Source organism: Humulus lupulus, chromosome 5, assembly GCF_963169125.1.
Source record: "Humulus lupulus chromosome 5, drHumLupu1.1, whole genome shotgun sequence".
NCBI lineage: Eukaryota > Viridiplantae > Streptophyta > Magnoliopsida > Rosales > Cannabaceae > Humulus > Humulus lupulus.
This window is the reverse complement of record NC_084797.1, coordinates 213314138-213327089: the sequence shown is the minus strand read 5'-3', so window position 1 is coordinate 213327089 and position 12952 is coordinate 213314138. Positions and strand designations below refer to the sequence as shown.

The 12952-nt window shown below is 38.9% G+C and overlaps 1 non-coding gene across 1 annotated transcript; it reads left to right on the top strand.

Moving 5' to 3' along the window:
• Positions 1-11076: 11076 nt before the first annotated feature.
• LOC133780889 (small nucleolar RNA R71) lies at positions 11077-11183 on the top strand. Its single transcript, XR_009869697.1, has one exon. It is a non-coding gene; the product is annotated as a small nucleolar RNA R71 (small nucleolar RNA).
• The last annotated feature ends 1769 nt before the right edge of the window (positions 11184-12952 follow it).

Below are 12952 nucleotides of genomic sequence, written 5' to 3'. Positions count from 1 at the left end.
CATGTAAGAAAAAGAAAAGAAAATAAGTAAAAAACAAGCTAAGGAGCAGCAGGAAGATCTTGGGGAGCATCTTGGTTAACTGCGTCTTCTGCAGCTTCCCCTCCATTCATCCCTGTGGCCAGCGAAATCTTGGGGGAAGCAGAAACTGTGGCCCTTTCTTCGGCAGCTAGTCGAGCAGCGCAGCGAGCCAACTCATCTTTCCTAGCATCCTCTGGAAGGTAACCAAAATTGACACTTTGGTTATGCTTCCAGAAATTGTAGAAGCAGAAGTGTCGCATTCTTGTAACTTTCCAGGTCCTTGGCATTCGTGAGCTTGAGTTGCTCCAATTGGCTTTTGAGGCTAGCAATGCTCTTGTCCTTTGCAAGATTTTCCTCCTGGAGCCTTTTGACTTCGCGTCAGTGGATTCGGTTGACCTCCTGGTATTCCTCTCTCTGTTTTCTAGCACTTTCCAGAGAGGCTTGTTTCTCCACTAGATCCGCAGCCATAGAGTCCTTTTGCTGGGTCACCACTTCCAGCTCCCCCGCATGCCTTGCCTCCACGGCTTGAAGCTCCTCCATCAACTTCAACTCCCAAGCACGGGACTGCTCGATGCTGACACTCGAGCGTAGACAAGCGGCCATTAAAGTCAGCATGGCCTACGCAAAAAATAAGTGTTAGACAGATTTCAGGAAAGTCAGATTGTATGTAAAGAGAGGTAAGATGCTTACACTGGCAGTCTCGTTCAGGGCCCTGTTGATGATCTGATCGACCCCCATTTCCCCTGTCCTAGCCATGGCCTTTTTTTAGCGGTCATGTTTAAGGATTTTGGCTAGGCGGTCCTTGGCAGATCTAAGGGCACGGTGTGACAGTTCCGTCCCAGTTGAAGCCCCCCCCAGCCTATTTTGTTTGTTCGGTAGGGGCAGGGGGTGATGGAGTTTTGGCAGCTGGAGCATTTGAAGGTGGAACCTCCTGCTCAAGAGGATGATGTTCGATATCTTGGGCAAGAGGCCCCTCCGTCGGAGAGCCTGAGGGTCGGTTCTTCTTAGCCGAGGGCATTTGGCTGGACTCCCCATCATGTCGCCTTGACGACTTCCTCTTGTGAACCAGGGGAACTTCTTCCTCCTCCTGAGTGTTGTAGATGTCGAAGACATTGGCAGAGGCCATTTCTGCAAAAGAAGTTAACATGCAAACAATGAGCAAAAAATGGGTAACAAATTATGTTGAATCAGAAAAGAAATAAATAAGTAAAATCCAATACCCAAGCTATTACTACTAGTCTCTATACTATTGACTCTACTAGTCATACACTCACTCTCTGGCATGAAGAAGTCTGGCCCTAGGTTTGGAGTATATGTAAAATTTTCGTCCCCATCAAATAAGTGACAGGGAATTGGCAAGCTATCTAGGAATAAAATAACTGTACCATTTTCGTCAGAGGACTCGTCTAAGTCTATGACGGGCTCAGTCACCTTTTGTTTTCCCTTTCCTTTGGGGGCAGAAGACCTTTCTGCTGGGGGGGTGCCAACGGGTTCCCTGATTGTAACCCCAGTCGGTCTCTATCGAGGAGGAGACGCTGGTGGTTGTTGCTCGGGATTTTCCTCAGCAGTGGCACTTCCTGCCGCAGGTTCCCTCACATCCTGGTGAGGGGCGAGAAGGCCAAGTAGCCTCAAGTTGGCCTTGGTGACCAGAGAATTGATGCTCTTCTCAACGTCCGTCATGCTGGCTAACATGGCAGACCTCAACACTATGGCTGGTGTTGGGTCTGGTTGCAACCATGGGCCTGAAAAACACAAGAAGTTTCAGAAAAATGCAAGGAAAAATGCTAAGTAAAAACATCGACCAGTGGAAAAAGACTTTTACCTCCTCGAGTGAAGGCCAGGTTATTCGCGACCATGTCAGGTGTGAGGAAATACTCCTGACTGTATTTCCCCACGTTTGAAATATAGGTTGTGTCACTCAGGAAAGTTCGGTTGGTCTCCCGGTGACAAAAGTGAAAGAACCTCGTACCAGATTGTTGGGGGTTGGACTTAAGGTCGAAAAGGTAATTAACCTCGTGAGGGGTAGACTCTGGCCATTTCTTGTGGTTATAAAGGATATAGAGTGCATCAAGCATTCTATATCCATTTGGTGTGATTTGGAAGGGGGCGACTCCAAAATAGTTCGCCACCCCTTGGAAGAATGGATGGAGAGGAAGGGTAGCCCCAGCCTCTATGTGATAACTCGACCAGGCGCTATAAACGCCTCCAGGAAAATTCGCCCGCTTGTCTGCAGTGGGGATTCTGAGGGTTAACCCAGAAAGGCTGTATTTTCTGAAGTAGTTGGCTAACATCTTAGGGGTTACATGACTGAGTGGGGAAAGATACCACTCGACGTCTGGAAGAATTGAATACCAAGGACGGACCCTGACTTGGATGTGAGGGTCGGGAGCATTATTAGCTTGACCACTAGTCGAGGGAACCCCAGCCTGCGGGCCAGGCTGGGCTGGGGAATTTGAAGGATTTTTCTTCTTGGCGGTAGGCTTGGCACGACCCATGCTGGCAGAAGTTGGTTGGGGTCTTGGAGGAGAAATTCGCGAAAAGGGAATTTCTTGGATTCGCTGAGCTGGTTGCTCTTCGCCCTCGAGCAGCTGTACGAGCAGGTCATCGTCTATCGGCCTTTCACCTCCCCACAAATCTGGCATTAAAAGCTGCGAACAGAAAAAGGGGGAGGTGAGGAAGAAGAGCCTAAGAAGACGGTTAGAATAACATTGTTTGTGTACAAAAGTATAACTTTTATACAACAGCATTCTAACGAAAAAATTAAAATTTTCATACGAACAGTTTGAAAAACAGATCAAAAAGTGAAAGTAAAAAGTTTTTTTTTTTTTTTTAAAAAAAAAAAAGAAGCTTTTCCAACTCCAGTAAGGACGGGAAAACCCCATTTTTTCAGCTAGCCTAAAATTCGAATTTTTATTTCGATTTTACGTCCTAAATCTATGATCTCGACTATCAAACTGATTCATAACCCCTATAAACACAAGGATGCTCTACCATATCTAACATCAGCAAAAAAACGTCCAATTTTCCTATATTTTTACTCAAGAACACAACAGCCTAAAAGGCTAGCATAAACAGACATGCACAGCAAAGTAAAGGGTGCAAAAGTTCTGAAGCTTACCTATACGAAGATTGTGAAGTCCTGGAGAAATTTCGAGTCTAGGTGTGCGAACAGCAGATTCCTGGAACGACGAAGGATGAACTTCAGAGAAATTTTTGGGCTCTGTCTAGGGAGTTCTTGGAGTTTTCTTGACAGAAAGATAGCTTGTAAAAAGTGAAAAGGAAATTCTGTAAGCTATATATATTGTCTAAGATATGTAAAAAAGAGGCAATCATAAGTTCCCCTTTTTTGAAGCATGAGGAAGAGTGATAGCTGTCAAAGGCTTGCTTAGAAACCAAAAAGGCATAATTGGACGTGGGTAGGTCACTTTTTCCAAGGAGGCACGAACTATTCTGACAGATTTGGTGGGGTAATCGAAGGGTCATTTTCCTAAAGTTTATTTATTGCTGGTTGTAATAAATAAACTTGGGGGGCAAATGTTATCCAAAAAGAAGGTATGGATGACGTGGCAAATATTTTCAACACGTGGCTGACACCTGGGAAAGGTTCTGTTCGACCATCGATCAGGGATGTTCCCCTGACACGTCATTTGAGTTTTATATACGACCAGACTACTCGTATAATCTATATCTTTATGAGTAATCTTGTAAAATGGTAGTCATATTCGAGATTATTTCCATTTATACCTGATTATCCGATTAGTTAGGGGAAAATATCTTTAACTAATTCGTGTAACCATCCTTGAGCCTATAAATAGAGAGAAATAGCTCAAGGGAAGGACTTTTGGCATGATTTTTGTTTATGCTTTAGAAGATAATTTTGGCTATTATCTTTGTGTGGTATTACTCATCCCTCTTGGGGCCAAACCACTATAAACTGTTGTGTCGTTTATTTATTTTTCCATTAGATCTTATTCAATACTTTCTATCATATCAAGCGTTTGACTCCGTATCAGTTGACCAAAACGAGGGTCAACAATACTAACTTCTAATTTTAAAAACCTATCATATTATATACCTTAGAGCGACAAAATACCAATGGTAGAATGCAGTAAAAAGCATATAATATAACAAGTATCCTAAATTAAATTAAGAGCCTAAATTACATAAGAAGAGCATGACTAGACTTATGTAAAAGACACTAATAAATTTAGAATAAAAATTAGAAGAAAATAAATTTAATTGTAACAAAGATATAGCAATGAAGAACAAAATACAGAATCAATATATTAAAAATATAATGTGAAACATGAACTTCACTCTAGCCTTTCCACAAGAGAATTTAGCCAAAAATAGGCATTGTTTTCACTCAAAGAAATATAAAAGAAAAATTGGAAAATTAAGAAATAAGTGTTTTTCTCTCCAACAATACTCTCTACTCTTCCTTCCACAATCTGATGCTTTTTTACTACATTTGGTTCTCTATTTATAGTGGAAATAGGACCCAAAAATGTGTAAAATCGTGTACAAAATAGTGGGAAAGTGGCATAAAAACTGATGGAAGTGGGGCAAGTGGTGCTGGGTCGTGGGGGACATCTGGGGCATGTGGTGGAAGCTGGTTGGCTTGGCAGCTGGCACGGCAGGAGCATGGGGGACAGCCGCCAGGCAATGGGACGCGTGTCGCTCTCTGGTTGGCTCAGCAGGTTGCGCGTCAGGCGGGTGGCAGCGTCAAATCGTGATAAGTGGCAGCGTGTCAGTCACCTGTCAGGTGGCTCGGCTAGGCATAGCTTAGCTGGGAGAATGGCAGGCTGCCATGTGGCAGCGTGGGGGGCAGCTGTTTGGGCTTAATTTTGGGCCATTCCATCTTCGAAAATGCCATTTTCTTCATGATTTCTTCAATTTTAATTCTTTCTTTCTTCTTTCTTTTTCTTTGTTTCAAAATATATTTTATTTCCTGAAAATTAAACATAAATTAAATTAAAATTAATATTTTCAAATATAAAATATATGACAATAAATCCATGAAAATATTAATTAAAACTTAATTAATTTTAAACTTTTAAGACTAATAAAATGATATTTTTGAGCACTAATCACAACCCCCAACCAGCTTATTACTAGTCTCTAGCAATTCAAGCGAAATAATAAATGTCAACATGATATGTTTTAGGTCAAAATTTATAAAAGAACTTAAGTATAATCACAAAATGTTAGTAACAAGTCAACAAGAGTTATCAAAATTACTTTGAATAAATCTAGAGTTGTGAGAGTGTGCAGCAAACTTGAACCTTCTTACCGCAAACCATAGCACATAAAGCCTTCAAAATTATGCCAAGTGAAAGTCTCAACTCCATTAACCTCTCATGTAATTGAAAATATTTAAAGTTTAAGGGTTTCACTCATGGAGTTGGAAAATAAGTAAGCACTCATCAAATGGGTAAGTATTTAGGACAAACTCTTAAATAATTATTAAAACGAAGATAGGAAATAAACTATTTGGACAACCACCATAAAGAATAACACAAAACTAGATTTTCAGGATTTTGAGTTAAATAGACAATCTTTACATTTATTTTAAGAGCCATAAAATAGAACATGAAATTAATAAAGACACATTTTTTTCTTGGACACAAGAGACATCATAATTGAAAATGATAGAAATATTGCTCTTGTGTCTTTCTCTTTTTTTTTTTTTCTATTTTTTCTTTTTCTTGTCTTCTATTCATTTTTTTTTTCATTTTTTTTATGAACAACATAATAAAAGGCTCTCTAATAAGATTTGTATATAGAAAATATTATCCCTAAAATGTCATCCATTCATACCACAATACCTTGTCCAAATAATTATAACCATTTCTAAGAATCAATAAAAATTTTAAAGTTGTTTTCTCAAGTCTCACCTCTCACAGAAAATAATGAATTCTTAAACAAAGAAAATTTCTAAGCAAATACGTGCTAATCAACCACCTTACCACAATGTTTGGCATGTGCATTAGGTAACTCTAGAGAAACTCTTAGTAATACAGATAACAAAAATTGACTCAAAAGTAACATTTTGCAAAAATAAATAAGTAATTTTTAAAAAAATTGACTGTGAAAATATTAATATGCAAAAATCAACATGAACGTGCATGAATATGCTCACCACCCCAACCAAAATCTGACAGTATCCTCAATGTCTCAAAATATAATAAATGTAAAAGAGCAGGGAAAGAGAGCACCTGGATAGCGAGCGTCGAGTGATAGAGCGAATATTGATTCTCTAGAACATGAAAAACTGAAAACACAAAATGATAACAAATAAAATAAAATGACAAAAGGGAAATAAACAGAAAACAAACCTATGTACAAACAATTTGGAACACTACTCAAACTTGGTAAACCGGTTCCACGAGAGTGACTTCTTCAGGATGGGTCACCCTCTCTATGTAGTGTTTCAGTCATTGGCCATTTACTTTGAATTCTCTCCCATCAGTAGGGTCTATGACCTCAACAGCACCGTTGGGAAAGGCAGATTTCACAACATATGGGACAGTCCACCTTGGTCTCAGCTTGCCAGGGTGGATATGCAGACGAGAGTCATAAAGATGCACTCGTTGGTTTGGCTCAAATTCTTTTCTGAGGATCTGCTTGTCATGGGTCGCTGTCATTTTGGCCTTGTAGATCCTAGAGTTGTCATAAGCATCGTTTCTTAACTCTTCAATTTCTGACAACTGAAGCTTACGACTGAGTGTTGCTGCCTTGAGATCAAAGTTTAGGCTTTTAACTGCCCAATAATCTTTGTGTTCCAGCTCAACATGAAGGTGGCAGGCTTTACCATAGACTAGCCTATAAGGAGACATACCGAGCTGAGTTTTGTAAGCAGTGTGGTACGCCCAGAGAGCATCGAGAAGTCGTGAGGACCAATTTCTAAGATTTTCTTAATTTCTCGATTGGCTAACTCAGCTTGGCCATTTGTCTGTGGGTGATAAGGCAATGCAACCTTATGAATTACACCATATTTTGGCATTAAGGTCTCAACAGAATAGTTGCAAAAATGGGTGCCTTGATCACTTATGATAGTGCGAGGTGTGCCAAACCTAGATAGCACATTTTCCTTTAAGAATTTCACAACAGTTTTGTTATCATTATTTCGACAAGGCACAACTTCCACCCATATTGAGACATAGTCTATGGCAAGGAGAATGTAAAGGTAGCCAGAAGAAGGTGGAAATGATCCCATAAAGTATATCCCCCAACAATCGAGTATTTCTATTACAAGAATTAGGTTTAATGGCATCATATGTCGTCGGGATAGGGCACCTAATTTCTGACACCTTTCACATGATTGACAAAAGTTTTTAGTGTCTTTGAACAAAGTGGGCCAATAAAGACCACACTGTAAGATTTTTACAGCAGTCTTTTTCATAGAAAAATGACCACCACAAGCTTCATTATGACAAAAGTTCATAACACTAAAAATTTCATCATTTGGAATACAACGTCTCATAATTTGGTCGAGGCAATACTTGAAAAGATATAGGTCATCCCAATAGAAGTTACGAACCTCGACCAAAAATTTACGTTTATCTTGTGCACTCCATGCAGTTGGAAGTTCACCAGTCACTAAGTAATTAACAATATGAGCATACCATGGAAACTTAGTGGCTGTGAATAGATGTTCATCAGGGAAGTCATCTCGAATGGCTAGGCCATCAACGGAATCAGAAAATTTAAGATGAGATAAGTGGTCTGCTACCATGTTTTCAACTCCTTTCTTGTCTTTTATGGTCAGATCAAATTCCTGTAACATAAGGATCCACCTAATTAAATGCGCCTTAGCATCCTTTTTGGAAGTGAGGTATTTTAAGGCGGAATGGTCCGTAAAGACTGTGATAGGTGAACCAACAAGGTAGGAACGAAACTTGTCAAGTGCGAATACTACAGCAAGTAAGTCTTTTTCAGTGGTAGAATAGTTCATTTGAGAACTGTTAAGAGTTCTACTTTCAAAATAAACAACGAAGGGCTTCCCTTCCCTTCTTTGACCTAAGACGGCCCCTATAGCATAATTGCTAGCATCCCACATGACTTCGAACGGTAAGTTCCAATCTGGTGGCTGAATGATAGGGGCGGAAGTGAGTCTTGCAACGAGCGTTCGGAAAGATTCCTCACACTCAGGTGTCCAACTGAACACAACATCTTTTTCTAGGAGGTTTGACAAAGGGCGAGCAACTGTCGAGAAATTTTGTATGAACCTCCTATAGAATCCTGCATGCCCAAGAAAAGATCGAATGTCTTTAACAGTTTTGGGGGTGGGCAGCTTTTATATGAGTTCAATCTTTGATTGATCAACCTCAATTCCTCGTTCCGATACGACATGCCCCAAGACTATGCCTGATGGCACCATGAAATGACACTTTTCCCAGTTGAGTACCAAGCCCTTTTCTTTGCAACGTTTAAGCACAGACATTAAATTGAGAAGGCTTGACTCAAAGGAATCTCCAAAGACTGTCAAATCATCCATGAATACTTCCATACATTTCTTGATCATATCACTAAATATGCTCATCATGCATCGCTGGAAAGTGGCTGGAGCATTGCACAGGCCAAATGGCATGCGCCAAAAGGTAAAAGTACAAAAAGGACAAGTGAATGTGGTCTTATCCTGATCTTCTAAGGCAATCTTGATTTGGTAATACCCTAAATAACCATCAAGAAAACTATAGAAAGGATGACCTGCCACACGCTCCAATATTTGATCGGTGAATGGAAGTGGAAAATGGTCTTTGCGGGTGGCTGCATTTAATTTTCTATAATCAATGCACATGCGCCACCCATTTGTGACCTTGGTAAGAACAAGTTCCCCCTTTTCATTTTGTACCACTGTTACCCCAGATTTCTTGGGAACAACCTGAGTTGGGCTGACCCATTTATTGTCAGCAACAGGATAGATTATGCCAGAATCTAGAAGTTTCAAGACTTCAGTCTTTACTACTTCCTTCATCATTGGGTTGAATCTTCTTTAAGGGTCACGACGTGGTATAGCCCCGTCTTCCAATTGAATGTGATGGGAGAAAATTAAAGGACTAATACCTTTGATGCCAGCTATCGTCCATCCAAATGCATCTCTTTGTTCTTGCAATACATTGATGAGTTGGCGCTCTTGTGTGGCATTGATCTTGGAGGATATTATGACAGGAAAAGTGTCGTCAACTCCTAGGAAAACATGCTTAAGACCCTCGGGAAGTTTTTCCAACTTTGGTTGAGGAGCTTGTTCAATGGATGGTTTTAGTGTTTCTCGGTCATGAGGGAGTTCCCCAAAGATTGGATTCCAAAACATGGTTCTTCTAGCCTGTGAGTGTTTGATAATTTTAGGGTTGATTTTAGACTCATTAGGCTCAGAACTTTCTGAAATTTGGAAGAGGTGATTGAAATGATTAGACGTGTATTTCTCTTCGACCTCTTCCGAAATAAGTGTATCGATCAGATATAATTGGAAACACTCTCGTTATCAGGTGGTTGTTTGCCGATATGGAAAACATTAACTTCTAGAGTCATGTTTCCGAAAGAGATTTTCATGAGACCATTCCTACAGTTAATAAGTGCATTTGTTGTTGTGAGGAAACGTCTACCAAGAATGATGGGAATTTTGGAATCTATACTCACTTCAGATTGAGTGTCCAAGATGAGAAAATCAACAGGGTAATAGATTTTTTCAATTTGAATCAGAACTTCTTCTACAATTCCCTGAGGTTTCTTAACTGATCGATCGGCCAATTGTAGCACCACAGATGTGGGCTTGAGTTCTCCTAGAACTAATTTCAAGTATATTGAATATGGCATGAGATTTACACTTGCTCCTAAGTCTAGAAGGGCTTGACCAATTTCCTGCTCCCCAATTTGGCATAAGTTGGTGGGACAACCAGGATCTTTGTACTTAGGCGGTGTCTTGCAGTCAATTACCGCACTAGCTTGTTCCGCCAAGAATGCAGTTTTCTTGACATGGTGCTTTCTTTTAACGGTGCACAAATCCTTGATAACCTTGGCATAAGCTGGCACTTGTTTGATCACATGCAACAATGGTAAGTTGATCTTCACTTGTGTTAAAAGGTCTAGGATTTCACCTTGATTTTCCAGTACCTTTCCAGTGGATTTCAAAGCTTGAGGAAAGGGTGCCTTTATTGGAATACTTATTGGCACATCATCATTTGGAGCGAGCATTGACGTACTCATTGTCTTAGTTAATGGTGAAACCATACTTTGACCACTTCGAGTATAGATGGCATTAACCTCTTTGAAATTTGTATCTACGGAGGAGGAGGTTTGTGCCATGTGTTGCCTTTTTTGATGGATTAGAGGTTGAGTGGGAGGTTTGTCATTTGGATTTTCATGTCTTTCATTTCCTCCACCATTTGTGTGAAACAAGATTTGAGCTCTTGAGTTGAGGCTATTTGAGTTTGCACAAGAATTTGCAAAGTATTCTCAAGAGAATTACTTTACTGCATGTTATTTTGGGGAGAAATGTATGATTTTGGTGGTTGTTGCTGCTTAGGCCTCCATTGGCTTCCAGATGCTTGGTTTGAATACTTCCAGTTGAAATTTGGATGGTTGCGCCAACCGGGATTGTAACTGTTTGAGAAAAGGTTATAAGGCTTCTTGTAATCCCCTAAAGCATTGCATTGTTCCTCATTTCCCCCTCTTAACTCACCAAGAGTTTGGCACTCTTGCGGTTGATGTTCCGTCCCTCCACATATGAAGCATGGATCCCGTGTCTGTACCTTTGCAGCCATATGGATTCCTCTACCTTCTTGAGATTTGAAAGCCTTGAATTTTTGTCTCAATGATTCAATTTGGCTTTTGACGTTGTCATCTTCCTTTAATTGGTAGATTCCAGTTGATCGTGGCTTGTCCATAGGACTCGGTCAATTCCATTTGTAGGACTTTTCAGCAAGATCGTCGAGGTACTCGAAAGCTTCATCGGGATCTTTTTGAAGGAATTCGCCATTGCACATCATTTGTACGAATTGTCTTTGTCAGGTTGTGAGACCGTCATAGAAATAGCTGATCAGACACCAGCTTTCGTATCCATGATGTGGGCATTGATTTATCAAATCTCTAAACCTCTCCCAAACCTGATGGAAAGTTTCATGGTCTTTCTGGATGAAGGTAGAGATTTGTCTCTTAAGGCTGCTAGTCTTATGGGGCGGGAAATATTTGGCAAAGAATGCTTTTGTCATTTCGTCCCATGTTCTGATAGATCTAGGCCTTAAGGAATACAACCACCTTTTTGCTTTGTCTTTGAGCAAAAAGAAAAGAATTTCAATCTCACAATGTTGGTGACATCATCTCGGTTGTTGAATGTAGCCACCACCTCTTCAAATTCCCGTGTATGCACGTACGGACTCTCATTTTCCAACCCATGGAAGGTTGGTAAGAGGTTAATCATGCCGGGTTTGAAATCGAAATTTGGCATATTGTTGGGATACATTATGCATGAAGGTGTGGCTCTACGCGTAGGATGTAAATATTCCTGTAGCGTTCTTGGTTGGACTTCATCTTGATGAGCCATCGTGGGTGGTTCAGGAAGTCTCAATGAATCAGGAGTGTTTGAACGAATGGAAGAAAACTACGAACTATGAGAGTTTTCTAAAGTTTCTACTTGTTGTCTCACAAATCTCCCTAGTGCGTCTCTGTTTCGTGGCATAAATATTTTTTTATTTTGTAAGTATTATAAGCACAAGTGTGTAATAATGTAATAAGTATACACCAAAAATGTTCCTAGGCCAATTGGGAAGGCTGCCAATGCACCACTTTAGGCCCAAGAGCTTTTCTAGAACTCCCCGAGGTTCTTAGAAAAGGTTGGAGGGTAACGCTAACACATACCTTATTGAAGAACCAATTTTTCTAAGATAGAACAAGTTTGGTTCTTACTGATTTCCAAAATTACACAAATGTTCTCAATACTTCGTTTTTTTTTTCAAAAAAAAAAAAAAATTATGATACAAATTTTTATGCTCTCTTTTTTTTTAGGAAAAAAAAACTCAATCTAAAAAAAATAAAATCCTAACCCTAAACTGAAACCTAAAAGTAAAATAAATAAATAAAATAAAACAATAACAATAACAAAACAAAAATAATAAATAAATAACTAAAAATGAGCCAAAAAAAAGAAACTAAAAATAAAAACTACTAAGGAAAAAAAATTATACTACTTTTTTTTTGTTTTAAATAGAAAAAAAAAATTTACTATGCAAACCTTTAATTGTAGAATTACTTCCCAGGCAACGGCGCCAAAAATTGATATCGTCCAATAACTCCTAAGCCGTCGCAGTAGTAATCGGGCTATGTCGTATTCACAGAAAGGTAAAATACAAGTAAAAAGAAATATTAGTAAACTTTGAAATAATATAACTTTGAAAAAGAATATATTTTTTTAACATTAAATAAACAAAATCGAGAAATTAGAATCAGGAAGAAAATATGGAAGGCATAAGTTTCATTCATGCAAACATATATATATTTTAAGAAAATTGATTCATTCTACTCAACTATAATTCTACACCATTAATTATGTTCACCTTAAAATATGTTCTTTAATTAAATTATACTAACTTCTAATTTTAAAAACCTATCATATTATATACCTTAGAGCGACAAAATATTAATGGCAGAATGCAGTAAAAAGCATAAAATATAACAAATATCCTAAATTAAATTAAGAGCATAAATTACATAAGAAGAGCATGACTAGACTTATGTAAAAGACACTAATAAATTTAGAATAAAAATTAGAAGAAAATAAATTTAATTGTAACAAAGATATAGCAATGAAGAACAAAATACAGAATCAATATATTAAAAATATAATGTGAAACATGAACTTCACTCTAGCCTTTCACAAGAGAATTTAGCCTAAAATGGACATTGTTTTCACTCAAAGAAATGTAAAAGAAAAATA